The 16,135-nt window shown below is 31.7% G+C and overlaps 1 long non-coding RNA gene across 1 annotated transcript; it reads right to left on the reverse strand.

The window, feature by feature from the left end:
- Positions 1-245: 245 nt before the first annotated feature.
- LOC140010247 (uncharacterized) lies at positions 246-2,650 on the reverse strand. Its single transcript, XR_011817544.1, has 2 exons — positions 2,393-2,650; positions 246-497 (listed from the first exon to the last, which is right to left on the reverse strand). It is a non-coding gene; the product is annotated as an uncharacterized lncRNA (long non-coding RNA).
- Positions 2,651-16,135: the final 13,485 nt, after the last annotated feature.

The raw sequence follows: 16,135 nt of genomic DNA on the forward strand, positions 1-16,135 counted from the left end.
GAAAACTATGCTGTTATAGCATCCCATCTGCCAAGAAAAATTATTTTTCTTGATAATCGAAAATGTCAGGATAGCTATAATACAACATTAGAGTATCGATTATTATGCTGACACTTTTAACTGCCAGGAGGTTTTTTTTTTTTTTTATATATAGAAGCAACCTGCAGGTAATGCTTCCTGCTATACATTCCGTCAATCAGAAACCCAAAGGACTTGTAGAATTATCCCAAAGAACAGAATGCATATAGTAATCTAAAAGCAAAAGTCAATGCTCAAATATAATTTGTTGAACTAAAAGTCAGTAACAAGTACTAACATAGCAAATCCCTAACAAGTACAAACTTGAAAGATTCTCATGTACAAACTAAAAGATCCTCATGTCTACAAACTTGAAAGATTCTCTTGTGCACAAACTAAAAAATTCTCTTCCCTAACAAGTAGAAAGAATGCCTTCAGTCATAACCACAAATACCCCATCAATCTTCAACTAGTTCCACCTGTGCACAAAGTTTGTTGGGATCATTAGATCATCATAGTTAGCAATAAAATTCCAGAAAAGCCACAATGTAAGTAAGTGCATATATTACCAAATGACAAGCTATGGGAAAATGAAAATGAAGCTTAGATCTGTACCAACATAAATACTTCTATATGCTATTTAATCCAGGTTTTTTCCCTTTCTTTGCCTTACACTTCCCCCAATGGGTTGGTTTAGAAACATTGATTTTCCAGTTACACATTTTAACCAAGAATATGACATAAAATCCACAAATAATATTCACCTCCCAAAATTATCCAAAAAATCATTTTAAAGGTTAGTGTCTTCTTAATCCCAATATACACCAATCCTCAGTGAACCTTAAGACTAAAACATTCTAAACTTTATTGAAGAATTACACTTTGGTAAAGCTTTTAAAAGCATGTTCAGTACATCCACAAATTCTGTCAATTTGGCTAGCACAAACTGTAAAAATTACTTCGCATACAAGAAATCACTTTCTACCACAAGCAAAATGCAAAATCCTAAGAGTCAAAGTGAGCAAGGAAAAAACAAAGCACGAGATCAAGTGCATGAGAATCCAAACCACTAAGCAAGAAAATTGTATATTATTGACAGAAACAAGATACTTCATCTTGCCTGACCCAAAACAATGGTAGAAAAACAGTATAATCAAGGCTTCAATTATTATTAGCCAAGGTAAAAAGGTCAAAAAAATAAAGAGTTTGAAAAAATAAGAAAAGCAGTTCACCAAAAAGAAAAAAAAAAAACTCACCCACCACAAGACTAAAGCAAACACAAGCTTCAAACAAATCAGACATCTAGCGGAAAACAAAGAGAGATCAGAAAAACATATTAATGGATGGAGAGACATCTTAATGTTATAAAAACAAACTGATATAAAACCAAACAGACCCAAAAAGAATAACAAACACTAAATCAAACAAATAGATTAGCAAATATGCAAGCCTTTACAAGAAAATTACATTCTCAAATCACAACCGAAAAAAGAGAAACAGCTAAGAAATAAATCAAATGGTTCAAGAGAAAGCCTTGTATTGCCTGGCCCAAAATAAAGACAAAAGAATAATCACCACAAGAAGAACGCAAAATATTAAGAATCAAGGTGAGCATAATTTAAAAAAAAAAATCAGCGGGCAGGGGGAAGAAATAAAGCATAAGAAGCTAAAGAACCAAGCAAAAAAAAAAGCTATATATTTCCATTATGGTGCTTCTATTTTGGTTGACCGACAACCAAGGGGCCAATTGATATTAGCTAAGGTAAGGAAAAACATCTTAAAAAGATAAAGAAAAAGGGATTTAAAAAATCTGTAATATTCTTCACTTTCTCACCTATTACATGGAAGTAATGTTCAGGTTGATCATTTTACAAAAAAGAAAGGAAAAAAATGACATTTAGCATTACCAAACCACAATAGACAAGCTAAAGAAATAATAAAAAAATATAATACATTTCTACTATGGTGCCTCTGTTTTGGCTAACCCAAAACCAAAGGGCCAGGTAAGATAATAACAAGGTAAGAAAAAATAAAGAAGAATGGACTGCAAATATCAAAATAAAAAGGCAGTAATAAATAGTTATCCTATGCAAATAGTCCCAAAATCAGATTAACCCAGAGGAGAACTTCTTATGTTGCCTGACCGCAAGCAGAATGCAAGAATAAAGAAAAATAGGTTCATAAAAACTTGCATATTCTTCACCAAAAACAATGTTCAGGTTGGTTGGTCATTTAACGGTAAAAAAAAGTAAGTTAGAAAATCGCATTTAACGGTATGAAACCACAACAGACATGGGAAGATGAATCCTCCCAAATTTTATCAGAGGTATAAAAGGCAATGACACCAAATTAGCATAACCAAAGATATCCTTACCAAGAACAAACGATGAACAAACAATAGGCAACCCAAAACACATGGGGATTATAGCAGCAATCTTCTTACTGATAACCCAAAATCCAGTAAAACGCCTGCAAAAATCAAAATGGAAAAAGAAAATAAGAACAAAAGCAGTGAGATGGTTAACCTAAGCAAATGGTCCCAAAAAAAAAGCTGCAAATAATTTAAATCTGAAAGAAAAAGGAAGGATGCGATGAAGGATTGGAGATTGGAGAGCCTGAGGAAGAAAGGAGAGCAAGAGCGGCGGAGGAGAAAACAAGAGGTGAATTTGTGTTTGCCCTACTTAGGGAGGAGAAGAAAAAAGAACACGTGCACCTCACGTGAGGACGACGAAAAACTTGTGAACAGTAACATTTTTTTAAGTGTTATAATAGATAGTCTAAAGGCACATTATTATTTTTATATCAGATAAAATAAAAAAAATTAAAGTATATATTATTGAGTTGATAATAAGTGTCATAATAGAAGTACTATAATGACACAAACCAACAACTGTCCTTGTAGGCATGTCAGGAAAAATCATTTTTGTTGTTATGTTCTCTTATTTTTGAGTAAAGAACCATAAACTTTTACTGTTTGATATGTTAAAATCTCTGTGACTTGCATAGAACACTTGTTATGCAGTAAATACTAAGCAGAGACAGAATTAGGAAAAGACTTTAAAAGCATTATACCGGTCCAAGTAAGTTGCACAAACGTTAAATGTCAAACACAGCAGTTTTATATGTTGAATGAAGGTTGTTATATTGAGTCCGTGTTTCATTTGAAATAGCTGCATAAATCAGCCGAAAGAAACAATCTGAAAACCTGTCAAAATGTTGTTTTTATGTTCATCTTTCTTGTTTCGCAGTAAGTACAAACTTTTCATTCTTCAACTTAGCAATATTTTTGGAAGTCCAACAAAAGTAATTTTCCCTAAACATTTTTCTTTGCTGTTTACTCTTTTCTTCTCCAGCTTTAGTGAATAACTGTCCCAAGCTAATGAAAATTACAAATGAAAGAAACTGCATGTATAGTTTTGTTAAGCAATTTAACTTTCCATCCTCTAGAGAGATTAATTACAAACAAATTAAAAATCTCAGGAAAAAGACACAAGATTCTTGATTAAGTGCATATTCTCTGTCCTCGAACACACGCAGCTGCTGGACAAACTAGGGAACGAGAAAGTGGTAGATGCTCCAAGTTAGCTAAAAAGAAACCCACGAGGGCCAAAAGCAGCGTCTGTTTCTTAATCTAATTACTATGAGCTTGGTGATTCACCATATTCTCTTACACATTGAAATTAAAATCATGAAAAACTTAATAAATATCACATTGATTATTTATATGTTTTCCATTGTTTGTCATTCTTAATAATTCCTGTTAATGTTCAAATATCAACTGATATTTTCTGATGAAATATTTTTAACTAACACGAATTCTTATGAAAACTAAAACATTTATTTAACAAAAGTAATTTATCTAATTTCAATTATTACAACTAAATTTATGTCATTATCTTTTACACACTACAATGCTCTTCAATAAAAACTTCAGAGCAACTTGTGAGTTAGAAACTTATTTCATCATATAACCGAGGACATGAATGTCTTTTGGACCTTTCATACATATAAATGCCAACTCATATGTTTGACCATTTTGTTTGTGGGGGGTAATTTGTGAGTTTTCAAATTATAGATATAATCTGCTACTCACTTCTTATTATAGGGGCAACTTGTAGTTAAGCCAAATATTGCAATTAAATGTTGTTAGAATGGATAGCCCTCAGAGCGATAATCTTCTTGCCAGAGCAATTAAATTTGTATTTACTCTCAAATATTTAATTTTTGTTAAATACAAAATCTACCAATTTCCCTTCCGTAAAAATATTAATTAATGTAACACTTTTTCAATTTTAGTACAAATATTTATGTATTTAACATAAATTAAATGTTTCAAAATAAAATGCCCATAAAGAGCCAATACTTTACTCATGTAATGGATGAAAGCCATAAAGAATTAATACTTTATGGGCCATTTCTTTTTTTTTTTGAAATGTTTAATTTATATTAAATAGATAACCTAGCGATTTCCTTTTTGTAAGAATATTACTGTAACACTTTTTGAATTTTACTTACAAACATTGGTATATTTATCATAAATTAAATGTTTGAGAGTAAAATGCCCATAAAGAAACAGTACTTTAAATAGGTAATGCGTATTTGCCCATAAACTACACCCCTTAAAGTTTATTAATTGTTAATTGATTTGTAGTACTGTGTCATTCATTTGCTAATACTACTTGACATGTAGCACAAAGGGCAAATCTAGTACAAACTTCTCATTTTACTCCCTAAAATAATATTTTAATCGCTTGGACTGAATTTGCAAAGAATTAGTAAGTTCAGAGGAGGTCAGTGCAATTTTTCAAACCACAGGAGAGGTCAGTGCAAGTGTCAGAAACCTCAGGGGAGGTTTCTGTAATTTTCCATACATTAAAATGATTGAATTGATGGTTCAGATGTTTGAACTAATAAAGTCAAAACCAATCACTCATTTTGTTCATTACTGGTTCGCGTTTCAAAATATTTTTAACTGTTAAAGTTGTTCAAAATGTGGAATACAAAATCCACCCTGAATTTTCTAGTAATATCATTTAGCGCTTAGCGGCCCTATAGTTCTAAAAGTATCACTTACCTTCCCCACAAGTGAAATGTGACAAAAATTCACGAATACAATAATCTTGTTTCATCTTCTCCACAAAACCCTCAATGGACTTTTTCTCAATTCCCTGCAGCATTAAATTAACTCCAGCAAGAACTAAAAATAGCCTCCATCTTGAGTTGTCAACTAGAAAATTGATGAAAAGAGTTTTTGGCAACTTCAAAATACAATAATAAAGCAAAAATAAATATAACATACAAGAATCATGTTGTTTGGCCAATTGACCTATGCCACAAGTGAAAGAGCGGCAAGTTCGCTGTAAAGAAGAGAGTACAAAATCATAAGTTTTAAAGTACCAAATACTAAAATACAAAAAAAAAAGTTTAGATATAACAAAAGGCCCAACAACCTAAAAGAGGTCCAAATAAGCTTCTCTAGCTCTTTCGGTTGGCACTTCTCAAAAATCTGTCTCTTAAATTGGGGCCTCCCGAATCTCTCTTGATATACTAACGGTCCAAGCTTGCTATTAGTCTCTTTTCACAAGAACGTCCAACAAAGAGTTTGGCACTACCTTTTCTTACCTTTTCTATCTTATCAGGTCTTCCATTTGCAACGAGTTCTCTTTGTTACACTCCATGACCAAATGGGTGAGAATCCTAAGTTTGACAAATTTTTATCAGAATAACGTTAGCAACACCAGGATGATCTATACTTTTCTTTGTTCCTTTGATAAAGTAACATCCATTGTCTTGGTGGTAAGCGTAGATATCCTACATTTATATCAACAGGAAAAATATAAAACTCAAAAAAAATTTAACCAAACCAATTGACTAATAATTTTTATAAATACATATAAATTGTTTGCTCTATATTTTCTTAGCTTTCTTGTTTTTATTAGTGCTAATTCTCAGTTAGAGGCTAGATACTTATATAAGCATTATGCATACTTAGAGGTGTGGCAAAATAAAAACTTCTATCACGGTTGAAACTCCTTTAGATTTTCACATAGAATGAGCCAAATTTAATGAACATCATAACACAGCAAATTTGGCAATTGAAATACATATTTTTTAATTTGAGAAAGGGTTAAATACCAAAAATCCCCCTGTGGTTTGCCTAATGTTCACTTTACCTCCCTATGGTTTGGAAACCTACAATTTGACTCCCTGTCGTTTCAACTAAAGTGTATTTAACGGAATTTCTGTTAGATTTTCACTTTAGGTGAAACGACAGGGAGTTAAATTGTATATTTTCAAACCATAGGGAGGTAAAGTGTACATTTGACAAACCACAGGGGGGTTTTTGGTACTTAACCCAAAACCCTTATAGAAGGGCAATTTTGACATTTTCCTTTCATACGTTAGTTTAGATGTTTTCCGTTAGACTTTTACTTTAGTTGAAACGACAGGGAGTCAAATTGTAGGTTTCCAAACCACAGGGAGGTAAAGTGAACATTAGGCAAACCACAGGGGGGTTTTTGGTATTTAACCCTTTGAGAAACTAATAAAAACCCATGAAATGGCAAACTTAAGTGCCACCTATTGATTTTGAAAGGAACCTGTTAGCTAAAATTGATTTTTTTTTTCGTGTATTCCTTGTGCTTTTTCTTAAACAGATATTAGCTCCTTATTTAGTTGATTTGGAATAGTGTCTCTGTTATTCTTCTGAAGAGTTGGTTTCAACTTGCAACGCTTTGCTTTTATTTCCTATTAAGTCAATAAACAATTAAACACGTGCATATTAACCTCCATATATCATTATTTCTAGTGTTAAATGCATGAAATGATTTACTTTCAAGATTACTAAGGAAAAAATATTCCAAAAGGAATTAGCTTGATTAATAATTCTTGCAAGTTACCAATTATTTTTTAATAACATTAGGTGGTAATTATATTGAAATGACTGGAATTAATTTGAATTACAATTAAAAAAAATTATTATAAAGCATCTAGGAAAACATTTTCACCTTCGTATGACACATCGATCGCTATTCATTTTTCTGTATTTTGATTTGTGAATGACTTTGGCACTCAATAAATAATCTTAGACATACCACACAATCTTCTTGTTAACTCAACTGATCTAAATGATCATGCCCCAGCATAGAAGACAAATTTGATGAACATATTGCTAAATTATATATAATAATGTCTTATGGAATATTTTTAGCCAAAGAATAGTTATTTTTTGGATTGCTTTAAAAAGCTCAACATCTCAACAAAGAGTAATAGAATTGATTAGAAAAGTCAAAATTTAGATAATTGCATAAAGATTTTATAATTCTTAAATCATATAATCTCTCCACGACTCTGTCAAATGAACATTTTGAGTTGGAACTGCATCAAATTGGTGGTCATGACATGCAAATACTAACTCTTCTCACATAGATATGTCACAAGGGATATATCCATATCCACTAGCAGGTTTTGACCAAAAAAAAAAAAAAAATCCACTAGCAGGAATGATATTCATGTTTCATTGCAAGCATTCTGTCTTCAACTCAAACTTGCATTTAGGAATCCTTGCTGCTCTTTATTATTTTACTAATGATTGCTATCTTCGCCTGTTAGTTTCTTTAAATAAATATAACTTGACATTTCATTTTTTGTAGAAAGGATCCACAATAGTTTTCTATTTTGTGAGATCCTGAAAATTTTCTTATTTTCTAGGCATTTATTTTGTTCCTCTGCACACATTTTCTATATTTTCTTCAGTATATTAATTTTCTAAGGATTTTTATGAGAAAATATGATTTTTAAATCATTTTCCTAAAATAAGTCCTTTTCTGTGGTAATGGTGGTGTACGGTGGATATGTGACCCACTAGAGCGATAAGTGTGATGAGTGTGGACAATTAAGTGAATTTTTGTATACAGTGATTATGTTACTGGGTATTAGAAGTTAATTGGAGGTTAGCTAGATTGATTAGTATTGGGAGATAAAACAATGAGATAACCATTGGAGGAGCGAGGTGTCGTGATACGATTGGATGTTGGACTTTTGACTAGAGCTACCTTACTTTACTAAATCACTAGCAGGAATGATATTCATGTTTCATTGCAAGCATTCTGTCTTCAACTCAAACTTGCATTTAGGAATCCTTGCTGCTCTTTATTATTTTACTAATGATTGCTATCTTCGCCTGTTAGTTTCTTTAAATAAATATAACTTGACATTTCATTTTTTGTAGAAAGGATCCACAATAGTTTTCTATTTTGTGAGATCCTGAAAATTTTCTTATTTTCTAGGCATTTATTTTGTTCCTCTGCACACATTTTCTATATTTTCTTCAGTATATTAATTTTCTAAGGATTTTTATGAGAAAATATGATTTTTAAATCATTTTCCTAAAATAAGTCCTTTTCTGTGGTAATGGTGGTGTACGGTGGATATGTGACCCACTAGAGCGATAAGTGTGATGAGTGTGGACAATTAAGTGAATTTTTGTATACAGTGATTATGTTACTGGGTATTAGAAGTTAATTGGAGGTTAGCTAGATTGATTAGTATTGGGAGATAAAACAATGAGATAACCATTGGAGGAGCGAGGTGTCGTGATACGATTGGATGTTGGACTTTTGACTAGAGCTACCTTACTTTACTAAATCAAATTTTGACCAATTTTTGTTCCATTTTCTACCTTCTTGGCCGGCCATTGAGAGGAGAGAAACCAAGGGAGAAAACTTTTTCTTCTACTTCATTTCTTGCTTAATCTTGTGTTTCAACCACAACAACTCTAAATTTCTCCATCAAAGTGACTTGTTGAGTTAGCCTAAGGTTATTGGTGGAGCCATTGGTGAAGGAAAAACACTAGCTACCTTATTTCTTGTGGTTTGTAAGGTGAGTTGCCAAGAAATCCCCTCTTTGTAGCTAATAATGTTAAATTAGTGGGTTTTGGAGGTTAGATATGTTATATTGTGAAATATTTCATCAGTTATGGTTGAGATTGACCAATTTTCATATTTATTAGTGATTTTTCTGTTTTATATGGTATATTATGGTTGGCTATGGAATGATGACCTTATATTGGCTTAGATGAGGTTATCTTATGTGAATTGTGGATTGTTGTGGAAAATTTCATCTTTTAGAGGAAAATTTCAGTTTTAGGGTTTCAATTTTGGGGCTTTGCTATGGTTGATTATTAAGCCTGTAATTGGTTAAGATTTAAGGGTATTGTGACCCTAATGAGGGTATTGGTTAGCCTACCAACTGTGTTTGCTCTTGTGATCGTTTTGTGTGAACATTGATGATGAATGATAGGTTGGAAATGTGAAAATCTAAGGGAAAGTGCTGTCCAATGTTAAGGAGATTTAGTAACATTGAGTTGGGAGTGATTTTTGGGTAGAATTGAAAGGGTTTTGGGGTTATTCATATCTAACACCCACTGTCACTCCATTTTACTTCTTGGTATATTATACTAGTAGTTCATGGTAGTGGCTTGACTCATGCTCGAGTCTCAATTGTGGTTTTCTTGCTTGTTCTAGGTCGTGCCGGTGATCCGGGGCCTACGTCTCAAGCAAACTTGTGAACTTGCTTATTTGATTCGGTGAGTGTACCATTATATGGTTTATTGCTTAAATGACTGTTTGTACTTGTTTATGTGAACTTGGTTGGCTTGAATGAGACGAGAGTGTACTTCATTGCTCTCGTTCTCTTATCTATACTACTGGCACGGTTTAACTGTGAGTCTATATCTGTGCATGATTTGATATTGTCTGGGGCTACACCCGACAACTTAACTGTGATATTAGAGCTCATACCCGTTGGACGTTATTCGAGTCGAGCCGGCAAGGGTCTGGGCGATTCAATAACCAACCTTGGGTTCACTGTTAGTCGAGTGGAGTGTTATCTCCTCGACCCTGTGGTATACTCGAGTATCGCCCTATTCATTAAGGGGGACGATTGGTGGAAGGAATGTGGAGTAAAGTGGAATCTACGGTCTTGTTCCTTTCTTCAAAGGTTGACGGAGTGTCAACGATATGAGATCAAGTACGGCAAGTGGAATGTAGTTCTTGAGAGCTGACTGTATCCTTTTAATCTTGGTTATTGTGATGTAATCTCTTATGTGTTCCTTGACTGAGTATGATTACCTTTGTGTGTCTTGTCGGTACCTCACGAGCGTAAGCTCACCCCCGTTACTTTTGTCTTCCTTACAGGAACCACTTCTGGAATCATGTTTTGAGAAATGGGTTGAGCTAATTAGATATTCTTTTGTTCTTTGTATAGCTCCTCGCTAGTTGGAAACCAAATGTAACCGACTAAACACTTTCTTTTGATTGGTACAAGTAACATTATGCCTATACTAAGGTATTACCTCATGTTTATCGGATGTATATATATTCTTGGGTATGTACTTGCAATTTTGGTAAATACATGTTACCTGTGTTTAGTTTGGATTTGTGCGAGTACGGAATTCGAACGAGGAAAGAAAAGAATTTGGCGAGGTTACTGTTCACCAAACCCGGCCAAGTTCTGGCTGGATACAAGACCGGATATGCAGGGGACTTTGAAACGAAAATTGGGGTTTTGGCCACTGGCCTCAATCTGGCCAGTTCTTGGCCGGATTACCGGCCAGATTGACTGGGGTTTTTGATCCCTTCGTTTTGGGCTACTGCCCCCTATCCAGCCTAGAATCCAGCCGACAATCCGGCCAGATTCTGGCCGGATAGTGACGTGGCAGTCACTGTTCATCCGCGGCTTCATTTTCATTTTCGATTTTTGTGACCGTTGAAGCGTTCGAACGCTATAATATCAATACAAATGTGTATTTTGGGTGTGATATGCTTCGTAGTTCTGGCGAGAGTTGGGCAGGCAGTCCGCTAACCCCTTGGTTCGTCCTAGGAAAAGGTGGGGCTGTCACATATTTACCCTCTTGAATATTCGAATATGTAACCTAGTTACAGGTGAAGTGTTAATTACCAAGTAAAAATTGTGCTTCATTATTGATAACTTGCCGTTGCATGCTGTAGCTTTTTTCTTTTTTATTTTAATTTATCAATAAATGAAAGAGATAATAGGAAAGAAAAGGTCTTAATGAGTGCCTAACATCTCTGAAAAATGTAAGGAAGTATTTAGTATTGGATTTCCTTTAAAAAAAAAAGAAATAAAAGAATGAAAACATTTGTTACAAATAGCTAGATGGGATAATTTCATAAACCTCCCTTGAGGTTTCATGAAATATCACCTAGCTCCCCTGAACTTTTCAAAATCTCACTTAGCACCCTTGAAATGATAGTAGGGCCATATGCTAATATCAAAGGTGATGAATTGTCAATAACACCCTCATATTTAAATTTTCTAAGCTTGTTTTTCTTTCTCTAAATGTCAATAAAATATAGGATTTAATCTATGAAATATTTAGCGCATTTGGAGAAAAATAGCTGCAGATTCTTTTTTCCTCTTTTTTTTTGTGTTTCACAACTTTATTTATTTATTTAGTTATTTGTTCCTATTCATGTAGAGCGCAAGAGAAATAAAGTAACTAAAACACCGAACTGCAGTTTTTCAAATTCTGAGTTTTTTATAATAAAATTTTCATATTTCTTTCCTAGAAAAAAGTCGATCTATTTTGAGTAAATTCTCTGTATGATATTGAAGTTAAATTTCATCTATTGCTAAGTTTTTTTGGCTCAAATGTATGCTTTTTACATACTAATTGCCTTCAATGCTATGGAGGGTTTTATTTATAGAAATGGTTTAAAAAAATATTTGCTTTTACTGTCTCTCTCTACTATAGAAATGACTATTGGCTGTAACATAAAATCTTATCAATTTTCATCTCCTCACTTTTAAGATGGTTTCAATTTAGTACTTTTTTTCCTTGGTTTGTAAAATGTTCATTTTTCTATTGGCTAAGGGTAGTAAAGGCACTAAAATAATCTCTCTCCTCAAATATGAAAATTTTAATATGACAATGTTACCAAAATGTCAATTCGAGGGGTGCTAAGTGAGATTTTGAAAACCTCAAGGGAGCCAGGTGATATTTCATGAAACCCCAGGGGAGGTTTCTGAAATTATCCCATAGCTAGATAGATAAATATACCATTGTTTTGCTCCAAATTAATTGCTTTTCTATAAAGAAATTTATGTCAACAACATTCTATTACTAAATATAGCCTCAAGGTTAATATTTTAACTAAGTTTAGTTCTACAAAGTTTAAGCAATTAGCAAATTGAGCTCTTCCCAAAGGAGCTTAATTTCATTTTTATACCTTCACAGTATGGGGCTCCAAGAATCACATTACTTGGTGTAATTGGGTTCCAAGGTAGCTAGTTGATTTTGAGTTCTCACGTTCATCTAGCAAGGCAAGAAATTTTCTTCTAAATGTAGCATCAGTTAAGTTCTAAAATCCATCCACAAGAGCTTATTTTAGCTTATGTCATGGATCCAACAGTGATAGTATATACACTATCAGTATATATAAGATTTAGGCTCCGTTTGGATTAGTTGTTTTTGGGGATGTTTTTGAAAAACTTTGCTGTAGCAGAGTTTTTAGAATATATTTTGGAATATTTTTAGAAAATATTTTGGGATATTTAAGAGTAGAAGAGTTTCTAGAATATAGTTTGAGATTTTTTTAAAATTTTAAAAAAATTTAAACTAATTTTTAGATTACCTTTTAGAGTACTTTTTAAAAATTTTTATTGTATTTGAAAAATTAGTTTTTGAAAAACACCCCAAAAACAGGGGATCCATACTCTTTTTGTATGGATTAATTTTTCATACACTAACGATGTAGACATTAGCAGGCTTCCATTAATAATAATTATGCAAACTTTAAATTTGAAATTCAACTTTTACATATGTGTCATAGATCCAACAATGATAGTATATATATTGTCAGTGTTTACTATTTTTGTATTGATTAATCTTTCCTACACTGACAGTGATACATTATTAGTCTTAGATGAATGACAATAATGCAAAATTTGAATTTGAAATTCAATTTTTGTATATCTGTCAAAGATCTAATAGTGATATATATTGTCAGTATATATAAGATTTACTCTTTTTATTTTAATCCCTTTCCTCAAGTGTTTCTTTCATTCATAATTTTATTCCTTAAAAGTTTTTAGATATTCTTCTTTAGTTTCCAAAAGTTTCTCCAGGAGAGTTTTCTTAATATTGCAACAATTAATCATGTTGAACAAGAAATTGATATGCTAATCTTCTTTAGTTTCCAAAAATATTGTCAAAGAAAATTGTTAAACTTCTTTCCGAACAATTTCTTTTTACACTATTGCTCAAGAAAATTCAGGAAATCTGCTTACTTGCTCCAAAATTAATTGATTGCCAAAGAAGTTGTACCTCTATAAGCATTTAGATAGAGCTACACGCTAGCCACAATATTGTAGCAGGAAGACTCTGGCTATTTCTTGATTGATTTACACTACGATTCGAATTAGACAATTAGTTTGAAAACTTGAAAGCCATAAGCAAGCAATTGTTTAAGAACAATATTGAAATTAATGCAGAAACCATTGAATGTTGTAATCTAATTGCTGATGTGACTGCAAATTTGAGCTTGAAATGGGAGGAATCTTACTTCAATTTGCTCATAAAACAAGTGACCAAATTGGTACACGCATGGCCACCAACAAAGCAGCTGTCTTTTCTTTATTTGTTTTCTTTGAAAAATCGAATTTTCTATCTCCTTCTTTTCTATCTCTTTTTCTTTTCCTAGTATTAATAAGTGTGAAAAAAATTTGAGAAAACCCTATTATTTTTATATTTTTTGATCTCTTAAAGTGAAAAAAAAGAATAATCATTCTAACTTTTTTATTTTTAATTATATTTGTAAAAGGATAAATATATTTTAAAATTTTGACCATATTAGTTAGATTAATGATGAAGTAAAATGCCTAGAAAATAATGTTAGAAATTAAATCGATTATTTCATTATAATTTAAAGGAATAAAGTAATAATAACAATGTAGTAATGCTATATAATAAAAGAATATTTTTGTCCAAAATTTCTTAACATGTTGAGTTAAATTACTTATGGGGGTGAAGTGACTAAAAGATAACGTTAGGGGGTAAACTAATAGTAATGACAAAGTAATAAAAAGTAATGATATAGTTTAAGGGGGTAAAGTGATAATAACCCTATATATATATATATATATATATATGATTGAAACTCATGAAACTTGTCAATCTTCTTTTTTTTTTTTTTGGGCCTTGAAGGAGTCCAACTAGACTTTATGTAACACTTCATCGTTGAGGCATTGCATGGTTAGTAAATGCACATATTATATCCATATAATATATGTTCCTACGTATCATTAAAAAAAATCATATTTCATATATTTTAAAAATATTCTAAAAAATACTCATACTTTTCAATTAATCGCATAATAGTATCTAATAAATTTTTAACATTTTATACTTCACAAATTATAATTCAATTTTTCAAAAAATTTTAAAAACTTGAGTAAGGATAATGACATACTTTTTGAGTTATATACAAAATAAGAGCGATGTATATGATAACAAGTATAGGTTTATACATATTTATATAACAAAGTGATGAAATTTTAATAGATTTAACGTCTCATACACGAAAATAAGTCTAAAATTGGAATAAGCATAGCATCGCCTGCAAAAAATATAGTAATTTTATCCATACTTTTAGTTCCATAACTTTCAAATATGTTCATAGTATTCATGTACAAATTTATATGCATAATTTTTTCTAACACGTATTTTCATGCAGAACTTTTAATCATATTTTTAAAAAATTTCATATAATGTCTTATATTATACCGATAACATATTTTACAAACTATGGCCCAACGTAGACTTTGGGGCTGAAGTCGTCGTTCTTTGAACTAAAGTCATTCCGGTTATTTTGGTTTTTTTTATTTTATTTGGTCCTTGTTCGGTATGAAGTATGAACTATGAAGTCGTCATTCCCTAGTACTTCTTGTTGGGTATGAAGTCGTCGTTCTTTTGCTTTTGTTAGGTAAGTCGTTGTTCTTTTGCGTGTGTCAATGCATTTTCCTTTAAGAAATGAAACGCGTAATTTCGTACATATAACAAAAACGCGTGCACTTGTGCGTGATTTCGTACTTTTTATGTTTGCTTCTTTTTTTTTTAATATAATTGAAACTCATGAAAATTGTCTAATAGCTATGGAATGGGGATTGTCTGTTAAATTTTCTTAACTGATTATGTCTATTTGTATCTCTTGTATATAGTATAGGTTTTCTTATGTACTTGAGAGGTTTTTCTCTTGTTCCGTTTGGATTGCGGATTTTTTTGAAAAAACAAAGTTTTTCAACTACAATGTTACATTAATATACAAATAAAAATAACTTCAAAAATACCAAAAATAATTTCAAAAATACCAAAAAACAAAAAAAATCTCAAAAATATAAAAAAACAACTTCAAAAACACATAAAAAACAACATTAAAAAACACAAAAAATACAATAAAAACCTAAAAAATAACCTTATCTACAGTAAAAGTTTTTTAACTATATTGCTATAGTAAAATATTTCACAAATACCGTCCAAAAATAGCTAATCCAAACGGAGTGCATAAACAAGAAAAAAAACTTATAATAGCAAATTTAATATTTGTAAATTGAGGATTATCATATTTTCCTTTCTTAATCTGTTTAGCAACCATTTGTCTCCAAATCTTTTTCTTTATAATTCTTGAGATTTTTTTCATGAATATTTTGTTTCTTCTAGCTGTTGATTTCTTATTCTGATGGCTGGCTATTATTTTATTTGTTCTCCCAGAGCGATTTTTCTCAAAATGCCCAAGTTAGCCTTCACTAATCAATCGACTTTTTGTTCTGCCAGAGTCAAACTTGCAAGGTTGTTTCTGCTAACCATAGTCGGACACTCGAGTGGTCACATAGAAATTCAGAATGCTAAATTTCACGTAGAACTTTTTAGATGTAAAGTTTGAAACAAAAGCTACAAAAAGGATTTTTTTTTTTTTGAATTAGACCAAGTTATGATTTTTATAGATAAATTTCTGCGCTGCTATGGATTCTGTGATCACCGACACTACCATCAAATAAACCGCAAACAAGGTAAATTTCGTATTCTTCCTGCAGTTTA

Source organism: Coffea arabica, chromosome 7c (genome assembly GCF_036785885.1).
Source record: "Coffea arabica cultivar ET-39 chromosome 7c, Coffea Arabica ET-39 HiFi, whole genome shotgun sequence".
In the NCBI taxonomy this organism is placed as follows: domain Eukaryota; kingdom Viridiplantae; phylum Streptophyta; class Magnoliopsida; order Gentianales; family Rubiaceae; genus Coffea; species Coffea arabica.